This window comes from Neofelis nebulosa, chromosome 3 (genome assembly GCF_028018385.1).
Source record: "Neofelis nebulosa isolate mNeoNeb1 chromosome 3, mNeoNeb1.pri, whole genome shotgun sequence".
In the NCBI taxonomy this organism is placed as follows: domain Eukaryota; kingdom Metazoa; phylum Chordata; class Mammalia; order Carnivora; family Felidae; genus Neofelis; species Neofelis nebulosa.
In genome coordinates, this window is record NC_080784.1 from 192273575 (window position 1) to 192297381 (window position 23807).

The 23807-nt window shown below is 37.7% G+C and overlaps 1 pseudogene; it reads left to right on the forward strand.

The window, feature by feature from the left end:
• LOC131508094 (probable ATP-dependent RNA helicase DDX10) overlaps positions 1-6982 on the forward strand; it is a 120386-nt pseudogene extending 113404 nt beyond the window's left edge.
• Positions 6983-23807: the final 16825 nt, after the last annotated feature.

The window sequence follows — 23807 nt, forward strand, 5'->3', positions numbered from 1 at the left end:
AAATTGACAACAGACCTCTGTATTAAAAACTAGAGAAGAGCATATCTTCTGGATGGGATTTCTGTCAGTGCTGTGAATGTGAGTAGCCTGAGAAACCTCTAATTCTACAAATGTCGTATGTTCCAAACTAATGCAAAACAGGATGTAGTCTCAAATAAATTCTAACAATTCTTCGCCTTGTTTCTCCCAATTGTGTCTAATTGAGGAATGTAGACAGTGTTCATGCCCAGAGAATTGGACACCACTGGAAGGTATATCTCGGTCCTCAGAAGGTTGACAAACTACATTTGACTTTACTTCAGTCAGAGAACCTAACAGCAAGGAGAAGAAAATACCCTCCGAAATGCAGGCAGCCCAGGATAATCAGGTATTTGTTGGATGTCAGTATTTTGTTAATGTTTATTTATTTTTGAGAGAAAGAGAGAGAAAGAGAGCCAGCACATGAGCATGGGAGGGGCAGAGAGAGAGGGAGACACAGGGTCAGAAGCATGCTCCAGGCTCTGAGCTGTCAGAACAGAGCCCGACATGGGGCTTGAACTCACAAACAGTGAGATCATGTCCCAAACCGAAGTCGGATGCTCAACCGACTGAGCCACCCAGGCGCCCCTTGGATATCAGTATTTTAATGAAAGCCTGGGTAAGGTGAGCTTTGGGTTCATATTTGTGTCTTGGCCATGCCAGCCTTCCGGTGTTTCTCAAGCAGACCACCCTTGGACCTCAGTGCTTTTGCACAGTCTGTGCACATCTGCCTGAAGTGCTTTATGCCCACTGTTTACAGTTCTGCCTACCTTTGTTTGTTCAAGCCTTGCCCAATCACATTTCCCACCCTTCCAACCCTATCACCTGTAACTCTCCAGCGCCTTGCCTTGCTTGATTTTTCCCAGCACAAGCATGATTTTACATATTCATACCATGTGTTTGCTATTTGTGTATCATATGAGCAGTAACCATTCCTGGTCTGCTCTTCACATTCCCTCATCATCTAGAACAGTGTCTGCAAATTTAGTAAGTGCTAAGTATATACTCTTTTGATATTTGGATAGCTATCTGAAAGGAGGGAAAAGTCTAGTCATTAGCCAATGAAGAGCACTAGGGACCCAGTTATTCTCTCTGTGCATGAAGACTGTAAACTTCTATTATAGGTGAACACAGCTGTTCTATATGTTTTTAAAGAAATCTATGAAAAGATTACATTCTCCTAAAAATAGGAAAAATAAGATGCCCTAGAAATAATTATTTTCTTGATAAAAAAAAAAACAAACTTTTAGAAAGCATACTGCCTAAGGATCTTAAAATATTTGCAAGACGATGGGTTTTTAAGAAATTGGGAGTAAGATATCACAGCAAGATGTGATGAAATAATTTCAGAGATGCAAAATAATCAGATTAATATGTGAAAATGATACAAGGATATATAAAATGCAATAGAAAAATTGAAATATATCTGCAGGCAATAAAGACTAGAACTGGCATTGTTCAGAACTCAAGCAGAGCTGTAAAGACTCTCCAGAATGCAGAAGCAAAATAAAAATAAAGAAAATGATCCCAGCAAAGAGATATATAGAACAGAGAAATCACTGTTTGAGACAAAACAAAGCTAGAAATCATAAAAGTTGGCATCAACACAGTGCCAGACAGTGTTCCACATGCTTTCCTTATTGTTAACCTTTTAGCACATACAGTAACCCTATAAGGTAGACACCATCATCATACCCACTTTGTAATGAGAATACTGAGGCATGGAGAAACGTGATTTGTCCAACCCGGAATGTGAAATCTACCCATCTGTGTCAAAGTATCCAAGATGTAATAATCCCACTCGGAATTTTAATAAATATGGTTTACTTTTCCTCTATTATCTGATCACTTTTTATGGCCACTTAAAAGTATACAAGCTGTATTGTTATTATTCTTTGTCTACTTCAATTGGCAAGTGGATATAATACATATATTTATATCTCAGAATACTGTGCTTCTGCTTAAGTCTCCTTGTAGTTTTTACATTATTTTCTATGCCTTTGCCCATCTTTTGATTTTACACTGTCCTGAATCACATTGTTTCCGGTTTGTTTGGGTTTTTTTTTTTTGCTTTTACATAGTATATACTTTTATTTTTTTTGACTCAATATTTGCTATGAAAGGTATGTTTGATCTAGCCCTGCCATCTTGTTTTAAGACATATTTTCTTCATTTCTTTTGGGGATTTCTGGCAGGAGAATTGAACAAATACATCCTCAGTTATTTTACAAGAATCACTCAGCTATTCTCTTGACAGAGATTTTATTTCTATTTCACTTAGATCTGAATTATTTAAAAACAAAAGAGTTACTCTCAACCAAGAATGCAAGTGTCAACCAGTAATAGGACTAAGACATTATTTAACAAGGGAGTGAATGGGCATATTATTTGTTTGTTGACGGTATCAGAAATAAATCCAAAATAAGTAAGAAATTAGCTATATTATTAAAAAATCACTTCCTTTGAAATTAATGGGCATAGAATCTTTTTTCTGCTATTCTTTATTAATCTTAAAATAAACATACCCTCTCCCTCTCCAGAGGTGATCTTTTTGTCTTTTCCTTCTGGAAAATCACACAGTTGAGACTATGACTTCGACTCAGGTCATGATCTCACTCCTTGTGAGTCGGAGCCCTGTGTTGGTCTCTGGGCTGTGTGCTGACAGCTGGAGGCCTGAATCCTACTTTGGATTCCTGTCTCCCTCCTTCTGTCTCTCTCCCCCTTCCCCACTCAGGCTCTCTCTCTCTCTCTCTCTCTCTCTCTCTGTCTCTCAAAAGTAAACATTAAAAATATTTTTTAAAAAACTTTAGAAAATCTGCTATCAGAATGACATCTAGATGATCATTCAGATGTTAAGCAGGATTTGCTTTTTGCACCCATACAGGTATCTCTCACAGATTCATATATTTTAGACTTTTATCTGCTAATTGAAATGATACTGGAATCCAGAGAGTTTTATTAAGTCTGAGGGAAAATCTCATTATAGTCGCTCAGTAATGAATCATGAAAAGAAACAGACAGTGCTAGATGACTTATTTCAGTATTGTTTTATGGGAAATTCCTATGAAATTGCATTGACAGAACGTCTTTAAAAATAAAATAAATTAATTCATCTATTTATACCAGTTTTTGAAATTAAAAAAAATCATTTTAAAGGTTAGCGAATTTAATTCATTACTCTCTCTGTGAATAAATTTTACATTATCCAGTGTCTGAAAACAAAATGGGTCTTATCCAAATTTTGAAATCGTGAAAAGCTACCCGAATAATCAGAGCGATTCACTCACTTACTTACCCAATACAATTTTAAAAGAAAACGTAATTCCCTGCACACATAGAGATGGCTGCTGTCTCTGCTGAACTGTTCACAATTGCTTCAGACCCTATAAGATTATAAGCCATTGGGGGTGGAGCCAGTGTACGGACTATTCACACTATATCCCCGCCTTCTAGGACAATGTGGGGCATATAATACAAGCCAAGCAAACATTGAGAACATACATGAATAAAATTTAGATGGTTCTTTGGTTTCCAGTAGCTGATTGAACAACAGTAATGTGTGTATGTGTGTGTGTTTTGTTTTGTTTACATGTTATCAAAGGATGTACCATGATAACTTCTATCATGTGTTCCTTCAACAGATTGATGCTACCTGAAGAAATAAAGGTAAGGAATATAAATTTAAGCTTTTGATGATATTAAAGACAACTTACAAAAACGTAACAGACATTTAGTACAGAATGTTCATGATGTCAAGAGAGTTTCTCTTCATTAAATCTAAAACCAACTCTCTAAGTTGGAGAGGAAAATTATCCTAGTTTCATAACAGAGAAAACCAATGCTCAAGCGGTTTGATACTTTACCTTAGTCATACAGCTAGTGAGTCGAAATGGGAGGATTTGAAGCCAGGTCTCCTGACACCAGACCTAGCAGAATTTGATACACACAGAAATTCAGTTCTGCCTCTTTAAGTAATTCAGAGCAAGCACTATTTTGGGGGCACCTGGCTGGCTCAGTCAGAAGAGCATGTGACTCTTGATCTCAGGGTCATGAATCTGAGCTCCACGTTGGGTATAGAGATTACTTATTTATAAATAAATAACAACTTTGTAAAAAGCAATGACTATTTTTAATAATTGGAAGGAAATAGAGAGAGAGAGATTTCTGGAGATGTATATAATGAACAGAAATAATTCCAGCGTTCCTGATTCTTAAAATTAATTTTTTAAACATTTTTAATGTTTTTTTTTTGAGAGAGAGAGTGAGAGAGAGAGCGCACGAGTGGGGGGAGGGAGAGAGAGAGAGGGAGACACAGAATCCAAAGCAGGCTCTAGGATCTGAGCTGTCAGCAGAAAGCCAGATGCAGAGCTCTAAACCACAAACTGTGAGATCATGACCTGAGTAGAATTGGAAGCTTAACTGACTGAACCACCCAGGCACCCTTTAACATTAGTTTTTTAAACAACAACAGAACAAAACAAAACCAGTTTTGATTATAGAATTTTAAAGAAAAAAATATATCATGGCCTAAAATGGATTCAATTTTGAAGACACACTTCTTTTTCAGAAATGTTAGAGTATGAAAAAAATGTGTAGAGATATAGTTTTTGAAATTATACCTTCTGTTAGCATCTTTTGCTACTTTGGCTCAATCAAAGTCTTCTGGGTCCTTTAAGTCACAGTTTAAATTTAAAATAGTGCCTTTTAGGGGCACCTGTACAACTTTGGCTCAGTTCATGGTCTCACAGTTCGTGAGTTTGAGCCCCACAGCAGGCTCTGTGCTGACAGCTCAAAGCCTGCAGCCTGCTCTGGATTCTGGGTCTCTCCATCTCTGCCCCTCCTCCACCTGTGCTCAGCTTCTCTCTCTCTCAAAAATAAACAAACATTTTAAAAAACTATAAAATAATGTCTTTTGGAAATTGTACATAAGGCTAGTGATCTCACACACAGGTCCTCTCAAGTTGTGTCAAGATCAATATTAGCGTAACGCTCTGCATCACATGACTAAGAAAGATGTCTAACATTTCGCTTATCACGTCACTCCTACTATTATTTAATTTTACGTACTTTTTCATATTCAATCTCATATCATGTTCAGTCACTAAGCTTCAGTTTCCTCATCTGTATACAGACTAAGAAAAATAATACTTGCTGGATAAGGTTGTAATGAAGAACAAAGGAAATGTTCTTATACTTTTCTTTTAATGTTTACTTAAATTTTTTTTTTACATTTATTTATTTTTGAGAGACAGAGAGAGACAGAGCACAGTGGGGGAGGGGCAGAGAGAGAAGGAGACACAGAATCGGAAGCAGGCTCCAGGCTCTGAGCTGTCAGCACAGAGCCTGACTTGGGCTCAAACTCCTAGACCGTGAGATCGTGACCTGACCTGAAGTCGAACGTTCAACTGACGGAGCCACCCAGGCGCCCCATCTTTTAATGTTTATTTAAAACAGGGAGGGAAGGGGCAAAGAGAGGGTGACAGAGGATCCTAAGGGGGCTCTGTGCTGACAGCAGAGATCCCCATGTGGGGCTCAATCTCATGAACCATGAGATCACGACCTGAGCCAAAGTTGGACGCTCAACTGACTGAGCCACCTAGGCGTACCAAGATGTTCTCATGAAATATTTGCTCACTGCTTGATACAAATAAGTTTTCAATAAATATGAAGTACTGTTAGCAATGATTACCCATCATAGCAATGCGGGATGGAGTGGCTATCTTATTTTTAAAAACAAGGCAACTCAGGCCCAGGTGGTTAGGAAACTGGCTTAAGGCCACACAGGCATGGAAAGGCAAAACCAGAACTCAAGGGCACTGACATCCAAGTTGAGGAGCAAACACTCTCCAAGTGCAAGTAGGAGGCAGGTCCCAGGTACAGGGTGTGAGACACACATAAGGGAGAGAGGCAGTCACAGGACAACCTGGGGAGAGAAATGGGGACAGAATGAAGCCTTAAGCCCTTGTCCCCAAGGACTGTGCCCAGTCTTCAGCCTGTTTCCTTCACCATATCTTGAAGGAATACGATGATTAGTATTAATAGCTAACATTTATTGGGTATTGACAGCAATCCCCCCTGATCCACAGTTTTGTTTTCCTTAGTTTCATTTACCTGTGGTCAACCAGGGTCTGGAAGCAGACCATCCTCCTTCTGATGTTCTGTCAGAAGGTCAGTAGTAGCCTAACACTACAACACATGCCTATGTCATTCACCTGACTTCATCTCACCACACGGGCATAATATCATCTCACGTTATTACAAGAAGAAGGGTGAGTGCCATACAATAAGATATTTTGAGAGAGAAGCCACATTCATATAACCTTTATTAGAGTATTTTGTTACAATTGTCCTATTTTTCTATTAGTTATTGTTGTTAATCTCTTTCTGTGCCTAATTTATGAATTAAACTTTATCATAAGTATGGATGTATAGGAAAACCGTCCTATGTACAGGGTTCTGTATTAGCGTCATTTCAGGAATGCACAGGGGTCTTGAGATGTATCCCCCACCAGTAAGTGGCTACTACTGCACTAACAGGCCCCATCCTAAACACTTGTCTTTAGCTACCCACGGACTCTTTAGTCCCCTTTGCAGATAAAAAACTGAGGCTCAACTAGTGGCTGACAGGGCCAGGTTTCAACCTCAAGTAACACTTAGTATAGAAGCGTACATGCAAGTAAGAATTTGCTCCTGTTTCTCCCAGAGCATTAATAATCAGCAAACAAATGAGATGATAAATAAATGAGATGGGGTGATTTGAGAATTTCAATGACAGAGAATTATTAAAACCCCATTTAAAAAATCACCTTTGTATTTCCTTGTGCATAAACAAGCCATTCTTCGCATTGCCCCTGTCTGATTATAGGATGTCTTCCGGGAGACTTACTCCTCGAGGCTTGAGTCTCTGACCCTGTGGGTCCCCGGGAAAGACAATAGCTTCTTGGGAAATGAGAAGGAAGAATGAAGGAGAAAACAGTATGTTTGAGGACACTTGACTTCTTCTATATCCTGATGTATCATTTCTTTCCTTTTGTATCCATTCACCATCTGATTCCCTCAGTAGATGTTAACTTCCGGGTGATCTGTTTTAAACTGCTTTATCCCAAGTGCCTAGAATAGTGTGTAGTTCACAGTAGGTATTTATTAAATGGGTGCTGAGTGAATGACTTCACTTCAAAGCGCCAGACTTCCAGGGACCTGGGCTTCGAAGCTACCCATCACCACTCACACATTGTGTGCTCTCAGATGGTTTACTAGGTATCTCAGAGCCTTGTTAAATAAGGATGATAAAGCTTCTGCTCAGAGAGTGTAGTGGTTAAAGGGATGGAGTGCCAAGTGCCTCACTGGACGCCTGGCAGGAGTCTGGACTTCTTACCTTCTCCTCACCCTGCACACGACTGCCTCTGACCCCTGGTGTAAATGTGGAAGTAGAGAATTAGCATGAAATTCACAGCCAACTTTGTGCAAATGGATCATCTTGTCACTTAGAGTATGTCTCCTCTAGAGAGTTTACACTCCTAATTATTTGGCTACATTCTCGGCTCACCTTAGCCAAGCATTAACTCAATCGCTAATTTTCATGCTTAATATATTTTTTCAAGTTATTCAAGGAACTAAAGACTGGCTGGGAAAGCTTTCTACTCTCATCCAGAGGGAATTAAGCTAGTCACAATCAAATCTTCCCCCATCAATAACCAATTTAAACCATTATCCCAATTAAATATCATTCCGAAAGCAATCTTAATCAATCCAGACTTGATAGGCTTCCTGAAAGAATTGCCTAATTAAACTCTCTATAGAATAAAATGATTCTGCCTAGTCAACCCAACGGTGACAGGAAACCAAGAAACAGAAGAGAATATTTGAAGTTAATCTTCTGAGAGCATGTAACAGAATTGAGAGACAATGGGGCTAATGTCCCTCTCACGGGGATATTGTGAGGGCATCAAGAAAATTCATTTTTTGAGAAGTACTTTAAAGTGAAAGTTGTAATCATTAATTTTGGAGTGTGGCCTCCATGACACCTGCCTTATTTCTGAACTTGTTTTCTTTCTCCTAGATTTCTTTCTGTAAACCCAGAATCTTGTTCTCTCTTTCATTCTTAGGACTGTCATGTACAGTGGGCAGATTGCTCACTCCACAAAGGTACCCTTTGAAGACATACATGGAGACTAAACTCCAGTTCAGGCACTTCCTCCCCATGCTGATGGTCTATGGAATACTATTTATTCAGAGAGTAAAATCCTTTCCTAATATGCATGTAGCATGTTCTATAACCTTATCTTGTCCCTCTGGTGTTACTTTCCCAGGGCTTCCATAACAAATTGAGTGTCTTAAGACAACATAAGAGTCTTCTCTCCTACTTCTGGAGGGTAGCAGTATGAAATCAGCAAAGCAGCACACCCTCTGGAGGCTTTAGGGTAGAATCTATCTTCCTACTCTTCCAGGTTCAGGCAGCTGTTGGCATTCCTTGGCTCATGGCTTGCATTTCTCTCTATGGCATCTTCATATCATTTTCTCTTGTGTGTGTCTGTGTGATTGCCTTTTCTCTCTATTATAAGGACATTTATGATGGCATTTAAGGCCCACCTTCATAAGTGAAGGTAATTCCCTCCCTCATCTTAAACCCTTAATTACATCAGCAATGGCCCTTTTCCCAAATAAGGCAAGATTTATAAATTCCAAGGATTAGGACTTGATATCTTTATATGGTCATTATTCAGCCTGCTGTATCTCCCAAACTGCTTCCAGGTAATAGCACAGTCTTAGGGGACAGCAGAGTTGACTGCGCACAGTTGTTTTTTTGTTTTGTTTTGTTTTGTTTTGTTTTGTTTTGTTTTTCCAGACAGAGGAGGATTCAAGGACACCCAGGTTTTCATGCCATTTGGAATGAGGGATTAGAACTCCAGCCACACTGTTGTATAAAACTTGGGGAAAATGTATATACCAAGGCTGTCCAACAGAACTCTCTGATCTGTTGGGGCAGATGCTTCCAGACTCAGGACTCCAGACTCTCTGTGCCAATCTTTCTACACCTCACTTCTTTCACCTGTTGGGGAGGTGACAATCCTGAGACTCATATAGAGTTGGTCACTCTTTCCTCTTAATGTGACACGGTAGTCCTGTTTGCTGAAACATAAGCTGTACAGTCCATTTTTAGGAATATTCTAACATTTCACACCTTGTGGCACTGACAAGATAAGTTCTTGGGTCTTTTGATTTCCACCTGCTGAGCATGGGAAAGTAATTCCTGATAGAACCACATGACAGAAAGACCACTAGAACTAATGAAGAAACTTTTCATTACAAAACCCTGACCTCTTTTGGTAAGAAGGTAGAAAAGATGTATATATAAGTGTCTCAGCTGGTAAAAATTATTTTTCTCAGAAATAAGAATAACTTTAGTAGGAAAATTAGTAGAGCTTTGGGTTTGGGGAGAATATTTGTTTTCTTGGTTCCTTATTAAAAGTACATTTTGCTGACATTAAAAGTGAGATATGCTTATTGACTATAATTTGAAAATATGTGCTCAAATTCCACTACTGGGTATTTACCCAAAGAAAGTGAAAGCAATAATTTGAAAAGATACAAGCACTCCTATGTTTATTGCAGCATTGTTTAAAATAGCCAACATACAGAAAAACTTTAGTGTCCATGATAGATGAATAGATAAGGAAGATGTGATACACACACACACACACACACACACACACACACACACACAATGGAATACTACTTACTTAAAAAAGAATGAAATCTTGCCATTTGTGATAACATGAATGGGCCTAGATGGTATTATGCTAAGTGAAATAAGACAAAGACAAATACCATATGACTTCACTTATATGTAGAATCTAAAACATAAAACCAGTGAACAACAACAAAACAGACTTTTAAATACAGAGAACAAGCTGGTGGTCTCCAGAGAAAGGTGTGTGGGATATGGGCAAAATAGGTATAGGAGATTAACTACAAACCTCCAGTTATGAAATAAACAAGTTAATAGAGGTGAAAAGTACAGCATAGGGAATATAGTCACTAATATTGTGATAACATTGTGAGGTGACAACACTGATCTTGGTGGGCACTGAGTAACATATAGAATCACTGAATCAATATGCTGCACACATGAAACTAATATAACATTGTATGTCAATTATGCTTCAACATACAAATAAACAAACAATAAGTGTATCTACTTAAGTCCAACCCCAAATTTCACTAACTTGGCTCAAGCCAAAGCCATTGTTATTTCTACCTGGATTGTGACAATCATATTTGAAGGGGGTGGCACTCAGCCTCCAGTTATCCTCCTATTTGTGCCCGTAAAATGTTTGCACAGTTGAAAACATTTAAAAAAATTAATGTTTATTTACTTTTGAGACACAGAGAGAGAGAGAGAGAGAGAGAGAGAGAGAGAGACTGAGAGACAGAGCCTAAGTGGAGGAGGGGCAGAGACAGAGACATATACACAGAATCTAAAACAGGCTTCAGGCTCTGAAATGTCAGCACAGAGGCCGAAGCAGGACTCAAACTCATGAACCGTGAGATCATGACCTGAGCAGAAAGAAGCTGGACACTTAACAGACTGAGCCACCCAGGTGCCCCAAGAACATTTTTTTAATGACTTCCCACTGCCTAGTATACAGCCAAGTTCTTTAATAGATGCCTTCCAAACCTAGTAGTTTTGTTTTGTTTTGTTTTGTTTTTTATCTTCTAACTATACCCTTCCCATAATGGTCTCACAATCTTCTGTGGAAACATTTTTCATTCCTGGCCTGAGTGATGTTACCCAGACTATGGTATCTCTGAACATTGTTGCTTCATCTGAAGCACTTCACCTGCCTACTTCTTTCACTCATTTCTCACTCTCTCTCCCTTCTTCCCCATCCTTCTGGGCCATCATTTGTGTGTCACTTTTCCTGGGAGTCTCCTTTGACTCTACAAATCTAGATTAAGTGTCCTTTTTCTGGGCTTCCACGGCACCCCACACTTCTTCAGTCAATGTCTTCATACTCAATCATATTTGCTACCCACCTGGGCATATCATATCGCCCCTAGATGATGTACTCTCTGATGGCAAGGATTATATCTATTTTGTAACAGTATTTCCAGTTGTATCATAGTGCCCAACACATTGGAAGCAGTTAATATATACTTTAAATACATATTAAGTATTAGAAAAAATAAAGTTAAGAGCAAGGACCCTAGATCCATATTGCTTGAGTTCAAATTCAAACTTTTCTTGTTACTAGCTTTTAACCATATGTAAGCTACCTAATCACTCTGAATCTCAATTTTGTCATATGTAATTTGTAGGATTCTCTTCTGCTCAATGGAAGCTAAATCTGTGACTTTGCTTCTAATCAATAAAATATGGCAAAATGATTTGATGTCACTCCATTAATGTGGCTACATCATATGGTGAAGGAGATGAAATATCACTCCCAGGACTGTACATATTACAGTATATAAGATTCTGTCTTAATAGATGGCAGCAAGAGAAATTCCCTGCTGACCTGAGAAGGCACACAGCCATGTCATGGATGGCCTATAGAAAGGACCATGTAGTGAGAAGTACAGGTGATTTCTAAAACCTGAGAGTGGCCTCTAATTTATAGTCAGAAGCTGAGACCTTTAGTCATAAAAGCACAGGAAACAGATTCTGCCTATAATCTGAATAAGCTCCAAAACAGATTCTTCCCTAGTTGAGCCTCCTGATGAGACTGCAGCCCTTCCAAAAGGAAATTAGAGCTGTAAGGGACCCTCAGCAGAGGACCTAGCTAAGCAATGCCTGGGGTCCAGACCAACAGACACTGTACCATAAAAATGAAGCTGCTAAGTTTGTAGTAATTATTTACACAGCAATAGAAAACAAATGCATAGTCCCACTCCCTGATAACTACTTGTAGGATTAAATGAATTAATATTCACAAAATGTGGAGAAATATTCCTGTCACTCAGTAATTATTACATTAGTATTCGTTAAATAAAAGGAAAGTAAATGTTTTTATCACTCAAATACATTTAATGTAAATGTTTTATGTTTTGTTTCTCTTTTTCCACTATTTTCACTATATTTCATAGTTGAACTTGTACATGACTATATGTCATGTAACAAAGGTCATTTTATTGATAACTTCCAAATGCTAAATTTTATAGATGTGTCAGAATTATAGTAATTTTTTCTTATTTTTGGATACTTAGATCCTGCTAATTTTTCATTATTATAAACAGTGCTGACTTAACCATGAATGTTTGAAATCACAGCATCAATTGTTTTATTAATTATTTTTTGAACATATCATTTAAAAGTTTTATTTTCTTCCATTCATGTGTTTATTTCCTCCCATTTAGCTGCTTAGGATGGACAAATTTTATACTGTTTTTTTTAATAAATACTATTAATTAAGTTATAAGAATGTATTGCTTTAAGTTCCTCTAGAATTAAGTCCTTACAGTGTATTGCAATTTACAAAATATGAAAAAGAAGGCATCTCATCCAATGTATCCCAAATAACTCTAAGATTGCAATTACAGATTGAAGTTAATTGATCTTGTCCTTAGAAACAGAACAAATTGCTTAATTTCTCTTCAGCCATTGGCCTGAAGATAAATGATGTATTGTATATATTTTGAACATCAGTGTAAGAATTTATTCCCATTCCTTAATAGCATGTGCCTGCCATGGTTTTAAAGCTATTTAAATTTCTTGATGTGCTATGAGAATTATGTCCATCTTGATGTTACAGAAATTAACCTATCAACTCTCAGAGAATAAAGATCATGACAGTTTATTATTATTGTTGTTATTGTTATTATTATAACTTTTAATCTAGTCACAGCCCCATGACATAAGGTGGTTCTTAAGAGAATCACAGAAATAAATATAATTTCTTCTATGAAACAAAAGTATTTCTGATAGATCTACAAAAAGTGTACTGTATTTTGATACAGTAACAAGTGTTACTATCATTTACTAGCTCTGAGCCTCCTAAATAGATTGGAATTGTAACACCTACGTTAATTTTCAATTGTGAGGATAAATTTAACCATGTCTATGCAATTTTTTAACAGCTTTACTGAGTAATCATTAATGTACCAAGAACCACATATATTTAATGTGTATAATTCAATAATGTAGGCATGGGCAAACACTCATGATACCATCACCATGAAGTCAAGGTAATCTACATTATGCACATCCAACACCTTCAGAATTTCTTTGTGTCTCTTTGTTTTGTGCATGTATGTGTGTGTGAGGTAAGAATGATTAACATGAGATTTACCCTCTGGAACTTTGATGGGCATAATACCATATTGTTAACTACAGGTTCTGTGTTACACAGCCAATTTCTAGAACTTATTCATCTAGTTTAATTGAAACTTTACATTCATTAAATAACAGCCCTCCATTTCCCTCACACTTCAGCACCGTTTTACCTTAACACAGAGTCAGTATACCGCTGTCCACCATTAATGAAAGTGAACCAATGAAAAACATTTTAACTATATATTCTTTACATGTCTGGTACTCTAATTAATTTTCAGTGAATTTATGTTTACACAATGTCTTCTATATAAGACTGCTACATCTGGGTGTCAGAATGAGATCTGGAAAATTTACCCAGTCAGCTGTCAATAGGCTAATATAATCGTTTAGATGAAATGTTCTATTTAACTGATATCAATAAGTGGAACTTATGGCCAAGGATATTATACACACACACACACACACACACACACATCTTCAGTTTGAAAGGAAAGTAAGGCAGACGCCAGACTGAATTTCATCAAACAATAGAAGTTCTCAAACTTGCTTGATAGATTCAATTACATGACTGAATTCAGCCAGGGATGGCCATGTTCACCAAGTGGTTTTCAAAGAAGATATTTTTGCTTCTCTATCCAGATGTTATAAGATGAAGAAATAGGAGTAAAGTCTTGGTTGAAAGTTATGGCTGGAGTATAAAATTCAATACTTTTCAAGGTTTATATCTACTCAGTAAATCCTGAATGAGTAAATGCAACCATGTATGGAATTGTACAAATTTGGATATGAAAACTTACTTCAATGATTTTTTAAATTTTCTTTGGACATGTAGACAAATACATATATTTGGATTATAGCTCACTTGCCTCCTTAAAAATACCCAGCATTTTTTTCCAGTATTTCACTTTAAAATATTGCGTTCAATATGGTATTTCCTTTAGGTAAGGGCATAGATCACTGTTTCCCTAAGGTCAACTGGCCACTCTATTAGTTAAGCAGCTTTAGAAAGAGCATATGATGGGACTGCCTGGGTGGCACAGTTGATTAAGTGTCTGGCTCTTGAGTTTGGCTCAGGTCATGATCTCATGGGAGCCCCAAGACAGACTCCATGCCTGGATTCTTTCTCTCCCTTTCTGTCTATCCTTCCCCTGCCTGGGCACTTTCTCTCTCTCTCTCTCTCTCAAAAATAAATTTTTAAAAAAGGATATTATCATGTTCATCTTCTATAGCTATTGATAAAGTATTGTAACACAAAAAATACAGACCCTAAAATGTAGTAGACTGTATTATTGGTTCATGACTATTCATTTGTTCCCCGCACTTGCCATGTTTTCCAATAAACAGAATATATTTTCTTGCCTAATTGCCTTTGGGCTTGGGCATATGGTTTCCCTTGGATAATTAAATGTGGAAAAATATACCATATACCACATATGAGCCAAATCTTTAAATGTGCTTGTGCACATTTCTGTCTATTTCTTGACCTCTATTTATAAGAAAATTATGTCTCAGAGGGGAGCTACCATTTTAGCCTTTTTCTGAAATAAGAAGATACATGGATCCAAGCCCAGCATAGCGCAGAACCCAGGAACAGCCCAGACCAGCCTAAACTAAGCAAATACTTCTGTTCTTGTGTATATGAATAAGAAATGTATTTTCAAACCAATTGAAATATTACGACTGTTTGTTACTGCAGTAAAAGCTGATGATAAATTAGATAGATGATAGATAGATAGATAGATAGATAGACATATACATATAGCTGTGTATCTATCATCTACCAATATCTATCTATCCACCTATCTATCTATTCATATAGATATATATGGCTAGAAAAAGAGATCTAAATCTAGATATATATACATAGGACGTAATACTGATTCTTCCTTAATTTGTGTGCTTGGAGAAATATAATTATTTCCATAGTATTTATCATAATCATAATTATCATTTTAGTTAAGATTTATTTAGCAGCTCTAAAAAATAAACATCAAACTTTCAATTGCTTAACACATTAAGCATTTATTTTTGTTGGTATAACTGTCCAAAGTATCCAGAGTGGACAGGCTTTTCTCCCTGTAAAATTTAGGGATCCAGCTCCTTTCATTTTGTGTTCCCATCATTCTCTAAGAACTCATGGTCTCTGAAGCCCTCAGATAGATGAAGAAAAACAATGTAGTGAGGGGCCACCTCTTCCTTAACATTTGTTCATCACCTTGCCTCTGCTCACACCTTTGGGCAAGATTGTCACTTTGCTCCACCTATGTGCAAAAAGAGATGGGAAATCTAATCCCTAGCCGAGAAGCTTCTTCCCAGTGACAGAAATCAATGGAAGGGGAAGCAGAACTTCTAATTGGACACTTAGTCTCCTCTACCACAATCATCATTGCAACCAGAATTACTGAAAAGTTATATATTCCAGACTCTGTCTCTGGGAAGGCAGCTGTGTGTAGAGGGAGGGAAGGAGAAAGAGGTGAAGGGGAATGTGAGGGAGAGGAGAAGCAGGAAGGGAGGGGAGAGATTTTAAGGAATTGACTCAGACAAGTGTGTGGCTGGCAAGTCAGAAATCGATGGAGCAAGCTGGCAGTCTACAAATTCAGGTAGAGTTGATGATGATATCATCTTGAGTACAAATTCCACAGGGCAGCCAGCTGGAACTTAGGCAGAGTTTCTGTGTTGTAATCTTGAGGAGAATTCCTTCAGGAAATGTCAGTCTTTGCTCCTAAGGTCTTCCACTGATGGACCAAGTCCACCCACATTATGAAGGGCAATCTCCTTTCTCAAAGTCTATTAATTTAAATGTTAATCACATCAAAAAAACACCTTTGGAGCAACATCTGGATTGATATTCCACCAAAAAAAAACACAAAAAAACAAAAAAACAAAATAGCACCAGAGCCTAGCCAATTTGACTGTAAAAATTAGCCATCACACTTGCTGTCAGCTTGACTTTCAGTTTTCTAAGTTTCCTCATCTGTTTAAAATGACACCACTTCATGTAATTCTGGTGATGACAGAAGTGCTAATATATATAAAATATGTGGCATAGTCATGGCATAGGACATATGGCCCCTACATGTTGGCTTTTATTCACTCTGGTCCTCCCAACAGGTATTTTCTGTGTCTTCCTCTTTCATAGATGAGATGGTATAGTCATTTAATATCTGTGTGTCTCCGTTTTTTCAACCAAAAAGCCATTTGCAGAGTTGTTGTGATGATTATAAATTATCCATGTAAAATACTTACCTCAGAATATAGCACATAGTAAGTAAGATGCTGATGTCTTGGCATGATGATCCAAAGTATTTTTTTCCTCTCCTGTTTAGATATCTCTATCATCCCTGGGAAAGGAAATATGGGAAACTCTTTCTGACAGGAAGCATTAAATTTAAAGCCCAAGAGAAAGATTCAGTGGGACATAGAAGCAGACGTAGTCTCAAGAATTAAATAAATATACAAATCCCAGGTCTTAATCCTCTGTTTTTAATAGGACCGTGCAGTCTAAATTAGAGCACCTTTATCTCAGCAGCCATCCATCATATAATGGAATGAAGAAGTGAAGAGAGGCACTGGAGGCAGGTAGGAAAAGAGAGTCACTCAGATGTATTATTTAACTCTCACTCACCCTTCTTACTCTCTCCCAACCTTTGAAGAGTCTGTTTCCACCCCTGTCTCTGAGTCATTTAGTGTTTATCCAAATCCCCAGCCAGGCAGTCCAGAGAGAGCCATGTTTTGGCTGAATCTCCATGGCCACAGGTGGTACAGACACCTGCAAGCACTTCAGCCTTCCCTGGACAGAAAACAGATCTTGGCCGGGTTGAGATTTGACATGGAGAGAATAACAAAGATGGTGGCACAGGAGAACAGGCATCAGCCTTGTCAATCCTGTTACTTCTCTGGCTCGTGGCTTTACCATGGCATTCTTGGGAGGATTTGTATCCTGAGAAGTTTTGTTCAGCCAACCATGATGTTAATAGTACACCATGGACTGCAGAGGAGTCTGAAGGGAATACGAGGGCCCTGTTTGCTTTGGCCAACTTTTTCTGTTGTGAATGTCCTACTTTTGTTATGTTTGGGTCTGACCCGTTGCTGGGTTTCATACACAATTAATATCAAAGTCTATTTTCTTTGTACAACTCCTGGCTTGTCTCAGTCTTATATCTAAAAAGCTCGTACAAAGCTAGAGTGCATCTCCAAGAGGAAACAGAAGGAATTTTTGATGAGCACAACAACCGTCATCCTTCAAAATGACTTAGTTTGCTCTGTTCTCTTCTGAATTAGCAAACTAAAGTATGCCTCTGAGATCCCATCATCTTTGAAATTCCACAGGCTTTCTTGATTGTTTTGTGCGCTAGAGTGAGAAGTGAAAATTTGGGCTTCCTGGGACAATCATTTAGCTTTGAAAGGCAATATTATTCTCAAAAGCAGAGGCTCATGGGTTTTCAGGGGTTAATGAGAGCACTTCAAAAAGGGAAATTGGATTGTTGAACTGAAATATTTTGAATGTATGTGCGTATGTATGTTCTTCTTGTGCTAGGGTGTAAAACTTTTATCATATACTCACAGGAGTAAATTCCCCACAAAAATGAAGGAGCTGATGCTTTTAAATTTGAATTATATTGCAACCTCAAAGGAGAATGCCAAATCTAAACATTTTATGAGGAAAATCTTCTCTTGAACTAGAAAATAGCTAAAGCTGCTCTTATCTGTTGCTGTTGTAAAAAATGAAAAATTTGTTGAGTCTTTTCATTAGATATAAAAGCTTTCTTGATATTTTCTCAAGTGAACTATGGGCTATTCTGATGCCTAATCAAACTATTGCAGTGTTTGCCATAAAATGTACCACGTGCACAGAGCCCATCTTTGATGTTACACATCTATACTTAATCATTGTAGGTAATTAATCTTTTTTCTGTTCTCTGGGGACGTCCTTATAATCTTGATCCTGGTCTCATCTAAGATATTTATGAAAAGAAAGAAAGAAATGAATACATATGATGCTATAACTCAGCTGTTAGTTTCCTTTTCTACTTTTTATGCTTCATGCTTTCCCTCCATATAAGATGTGAACAGGACCATGTTAAAAGCAGAGTGAGTGAACTAAGTAGCAGACTGTCTAGAGAGCTCCAAATGATGTGGGATGGCAGAGATCATGAAAATAACTTCTACCTTTACCAGTGCTGGGTTTCTGGGGTCTCTTACCAATTAGTAATCAATAAGTCATAACAACCAGGAGAATGAGATGTGATATTGAAATGTGGGCATCACATTCCTCTTCCATGCAATATGAGGAATGACAGACAGAGAGAGAGAACATGTGTATCCCTAGTTCAGGAGTTTTCAGTATACAAGGGCAAAACTCACCCAATATTTTTATGTAGTTCCAGGGATCTTAGCAACTTGAATGCATAAACATAGAATTAACTGCAGAGTTTTATAGATCAGAGAGGGTTTGCTATTATCATTTAATATTATAGATAATTATAACCATATGAGAGAATATATGAGACATTCAATTGAGGAATCAATCCTAAGTGTTTATTACATTATGATAATAAAAAAATGATTGATTCCTTCCCATATGTTGGGCACTGTGCTAAGTACCTCATATACATCATCATCTTCATTTTCAAAACTACTCTAGAAAGTAGGCAATACATTATTATCCTCACTTTATGAATGAAGGAACTTCATCTAGGAGAGATAAAAAAGGGAAAGTCACCGTGAATATGGTATTAACCACTTAGCTCTGGTTTCTGCATAGAAATATTAGGAGATCTATCAGTGGGAGACAGTAAAGGGAAGTGGCAGGGAGATTAGTGAATAGGTGTATCCTGTGGAGAGAAGGAGGAGGACCACAAGAGAAAGTCAGGAAACTCTATAGATGTTAATATCAGATTAATATCAGATCATTATTAGTTCTCAGAGCCATCTAGAATATCATCATAATCGAGGTGAGGTTTCTGATATCCTGATTCAGTCTGGGTTTTGTTTCTGCCAGATGATATGCTACCTTCTCCTGTTTTCTTTTAAACCCATTCTGTAATTATTCTTTTGCTTCTAAAAGCTGATATATTTATCTTAAGGAAAATATAGATGCAGAGCTCAACATTTTTTTCACTGCAACTTTAAATGTCAAATCTGAGATGCTTCATTGTTAATTTATTGTGAAATACTGGTTTCATTATCAAAATATTTTAATTCACCATAAAAATGGCCTCTTAGTATCCATACCTCAAGAACTGATTTTCCTTCTAAACACAACTGTTACTATTGGTTGTTCAAATACTACCAGGGACCTTTCTGGAATTGTTGTTTGGAAGCATGAAGGGTTTTATACTCCATGCTTGGTCCCACCCTGTTCTCCAGAGTCGTTGCCTCACTTCTGGAGCGTTTGTTCATCCAGGGCAACTGGATCTCTGCTTTTGTTCTCTCTTGAGCATTCTGCTTGTTCACATAATTATTCATTCACCAAGTACTTGGAATTTAAAGTCAAACCAAAAAATCCAGTTCCAAACAGTCCTAAATCACTTGTGAGTCAAAGATACAGTAAAACTGCAATTGCAAATGAATTCCCACTTGCTCCAAGAGCTTCCTGTATTTGCCACTGTTACAGCAGGAAGCACCACATCTGCCTGGAGACTGGTTTGTCCCTCTTCCCAGACTTTGAGCTCTTGGAGATCAAGGACTATATTTGTCCATTACATATTCTAAACTCCTGAGAATGGAAGAGGTACTCACCAGTAAAAGAGAATGAATGCATCCATGGCAACAAAATCTTCAGGGCACACCATATTCTCTTTATGTGATATGTAACTATTCTGCTCATGATGGTGTAGACATTCTCCATAAGCTGCCTAACAACAACCATCTGGTCTAGTCTATTATGACAGGTTTCTAACTGCACTTTTATCTCTATCCATTCTCTCTTTTAATTTCCCCATACTCTACTGTCAGGTGTATAATCCCAATATTGCTTTATACGTGTGACTCCTACACAAAATCTTCAGGGTCTTGCCTATATCTGCAGGATCATTATAAGCCTGATGACCAGAATCTTCTATTTCCTAACCCCAGCTATGTCTCCAGTCATATGAGTGGCTGTCACAAAATTACAGCTCTAACTGATCTAAGCTTTGTCTACTCAACAACACTTTTCCCTTTACACATCAGTGTTTATTCCCCTTATCCGTTCTACCTTTATTATCTTTCTTTATCCTGGTTTTAATACCACTTTTCCTTCAAAGTAAACTTCAAATTTTATTTCTTCTACAAAGATTTCTTAGAATGTGCTCTAGATCTCATTTCTAAAAAACAAAGACTTAGAGAGGCATCATAAAATAATCCGAGTTCCATATCAGAACCTTAGTAAAGCACCTTGTACCTTGTACACAGGTTAGGAGTGAGACCATCTCTGGGCATTAGCTTTTGCACATGCCAGCTGGGTATATCATTGCAAACATCGGCTCACTTGTCTGTACTTTGGTTGTCCTCATCTGTACAGTGGTTGTGTATTAATTCTTTAAGAATGAAGGAAGAAAAATACTTATGTGGCTTATATGTCTGGCTTCCTTTCTCAAAGCTTCGCTATTTTTAATATATATCTGAGTCCTCCAATGTTTAAACATCTCTAGTCCAGAAAATTGAAATTTAAGTATTAACATTCTATTATTAGGAAAGGTAGAGGTTTTTCAATATTTAATGGCACATCAAATTTGGGAAATAAGTGGAGGTTTTATGATTTAAAAATATTTTAAAATCAAATGTTCAAATAATAATTTTCAGCTTATGAGATCAAATATTTATATCATAAAATGATGTGTTCAATGGTTGGCTCTGAAGGGGTTAGAAAATCGGAATGGTAACTCAATATGCTTGGCCCCTTTCCAAGTTTTCTGCTTTAATCCCATGAATCTTCTAATGGTATGACCCCTACATGCAAATGGAGAAATAGGGGGAAAAATGTCCAATTGCAGAAAGAAAAACAGGATTTAATGTGATCATGTCTTGGATTATTTATGTAACCTTTTAAGAATTAGATATGTTTGAATAAAGCACCATCACTTGCTTTGCTAAGACGATGGTTTCATTAAAAAGCCCTTCTGCTGAAACCTGGAATGCATTGCCTGGATAAGCAGGTCAGAGTTCACAGTTGAAACTGCTCATGCAAAGCATGTTCAAAACTACCAGAAAAAAATTAAAAATGATAGTATCTGTCTCCATGTGCATGTGTGTGAGTGTGTGTATTTATGTTGTACACTGAGAAAAAAAGAAGTGAGCGTAAGTACGAGAAGCAGGAGTCAGAAGAAGACAGGGATGCTTGAATGGGATGTAAGTGAGCATCTCACATACCTCTGCACCATCCGTGCAGTGATAAGATGGTACAACTTGAAGACATTTATGGCAGTCTAGAGGGAGGTAAGCTTTGGCAAGGAAGACAAAAACAAACCACATTTATCTCTGATGATTTAGCAGATTCATAACCATATATCTTAAACCAGGAGACTCAGGGCATTCCTTTATCTTTTGAAGCAACAAAACAGAGCTTGTCTACCTGTCCTGTGTCTCCTGAGTGAAACTGAGGGCCTCTCACTGGCGGGCTGGGGTCCTGCGGGGGATACAAGTCACCATGGTGGGTCATGCAGGGGAAGTTGTTTTGCCGCTAGAATGGCTGGCTTCCTCCTCTCACTGCCTGTGGAATGCTGACCATGATGAATGGCGTCCTAAGTACTAAATGCCTTGTTAGCATTGGGCATCTGACAAAGAATTGTCAGAATGTCTTACTCAAAGAATTCCAGGGAAGCAGATTTCTTCGATGTTTTCTTTCTTTTCTTCCTCCAACTTTTGTTCCAATGATTGACCATACGTCCAAGGATGAAGCAGAATTTTATGTTGTTCATTCCTTAAATTATTTATTCAGCCTTTTTTTTTATGGAGCACACATCGCTTTGGTGAGTAAAATATGTGAAATGACTATTTTTGTGGAGCTAAAATTTATAAAGAAAATAATTGGATAAATTAAAATATACTAAGTCCCGTGAAATATGTGAAAACTTTATGAAAAACATACAGGCTGCATAAGGGGGTAGAGAAAGAAGAAAGTAAGTGTAGGGTGATTAGTTGTTTTAGAGGGCATAGTCAGTATAAGGTACTATGGTATGGATGCATTTGATCCAGGCTCTAAACAAAAGAATGAAATGAGTCAAGATGTCATCTGGGATAAAAGTGTTTCAAGGAGAGGGGACAGCTAATGCAAAGTCCCTAAATCAAAAGCATATCCTGATAAAATAATTTTAAAAAGTGATTAAGATGTGAGTTCGGTAGCAGTGGGTCAGGTCATGAAAGGACTTTTATGTTAAACTGAAGCCTATATATCATCATATCAGTGAGATGGGAAGGCATAGGTGGGTTTTTGATAAAAGGAGTGACCTGACTTGTCTGCAGGGAGGAGAGGCAGGAGTCAAGGTCCAGAATGGGAACAGAGAAAGAGGCGATTGCAATTGTCCAGGAAAGAACTGACAGGGTTTGAAACAGGTGATGGTGAAGGAGTACATGGATTATGCACATATTTTGACAGCAAACCGGACAGATTTTGATGGATTGGATGTGGACTGTGACATAAATTAAGGAATTAAGTCTGACTTCAGGGTTTGGGACCGGAACAACTAGAAGAACAAACGTGACATTTGTTAAATTGCAGAATTTTTTTAGAGAAAAAGAGAGAAGGTGTGAGCAGGGAAGAGGGGCAGAGGGAGAGAGAGAGAGACAGAGAGGGAGAGAGGGAGAGAGACAGAGAGGGAGGGAAAGAGAGAGAGAGAGAGAGAGAGAGAGAGAGAGAGAGAGAGAGAGAGAGAATCTCAAACAGATTCCACACAGAGTGAAGAGCCCAACACAGGGCTTGATCCCATAACCCGGAGATCATGACTTGGACTGAAATCAAGAGTCAAACGCTCAACCGACTGACCACCCAGGTGCCCCTGCTGATTTTGTTTCTTGTACTAAAATTTATACACAGAAATGAATGCTGTCTTTTAAATGACTTTTCCTAGGAAAATATCTACTCGGTACAGTAATGCTTCAGCTCAGAGCAGCTAAAGTCTTTCTTAAGAATTTCATTCAATGCCTGAGACATGCAAGACATTCAGTTTCATTTTCATTTCACTTTTTTAACCAAACAGTGGAGTGAGTATATTTACCTTGCTTTTGGCCCTTTTAAAAATATGACTTCCAGTTTATTAAGGATGAGATAGTGCCAGCATTCAAGATAGTAAATATAAAAAGCAGCAAAAATACAAAATCTGAAAATTTCATTGTAATATTACCAATTCTCAGGAAGAGATAAACTCTCCAGACATATTCACCAAGGTAGTACTAGCTGGTTTCTCTAATTGTATATATAAAACATTTTAACTTTTCATGGTTTGACCATAATGGCAGCCCACAGTGAATATTGGAGTTTCTCAGGAAATTTGGAAACTTAGGATTGATTTGGCTGCATACAAAAAAAAAAAAAAAA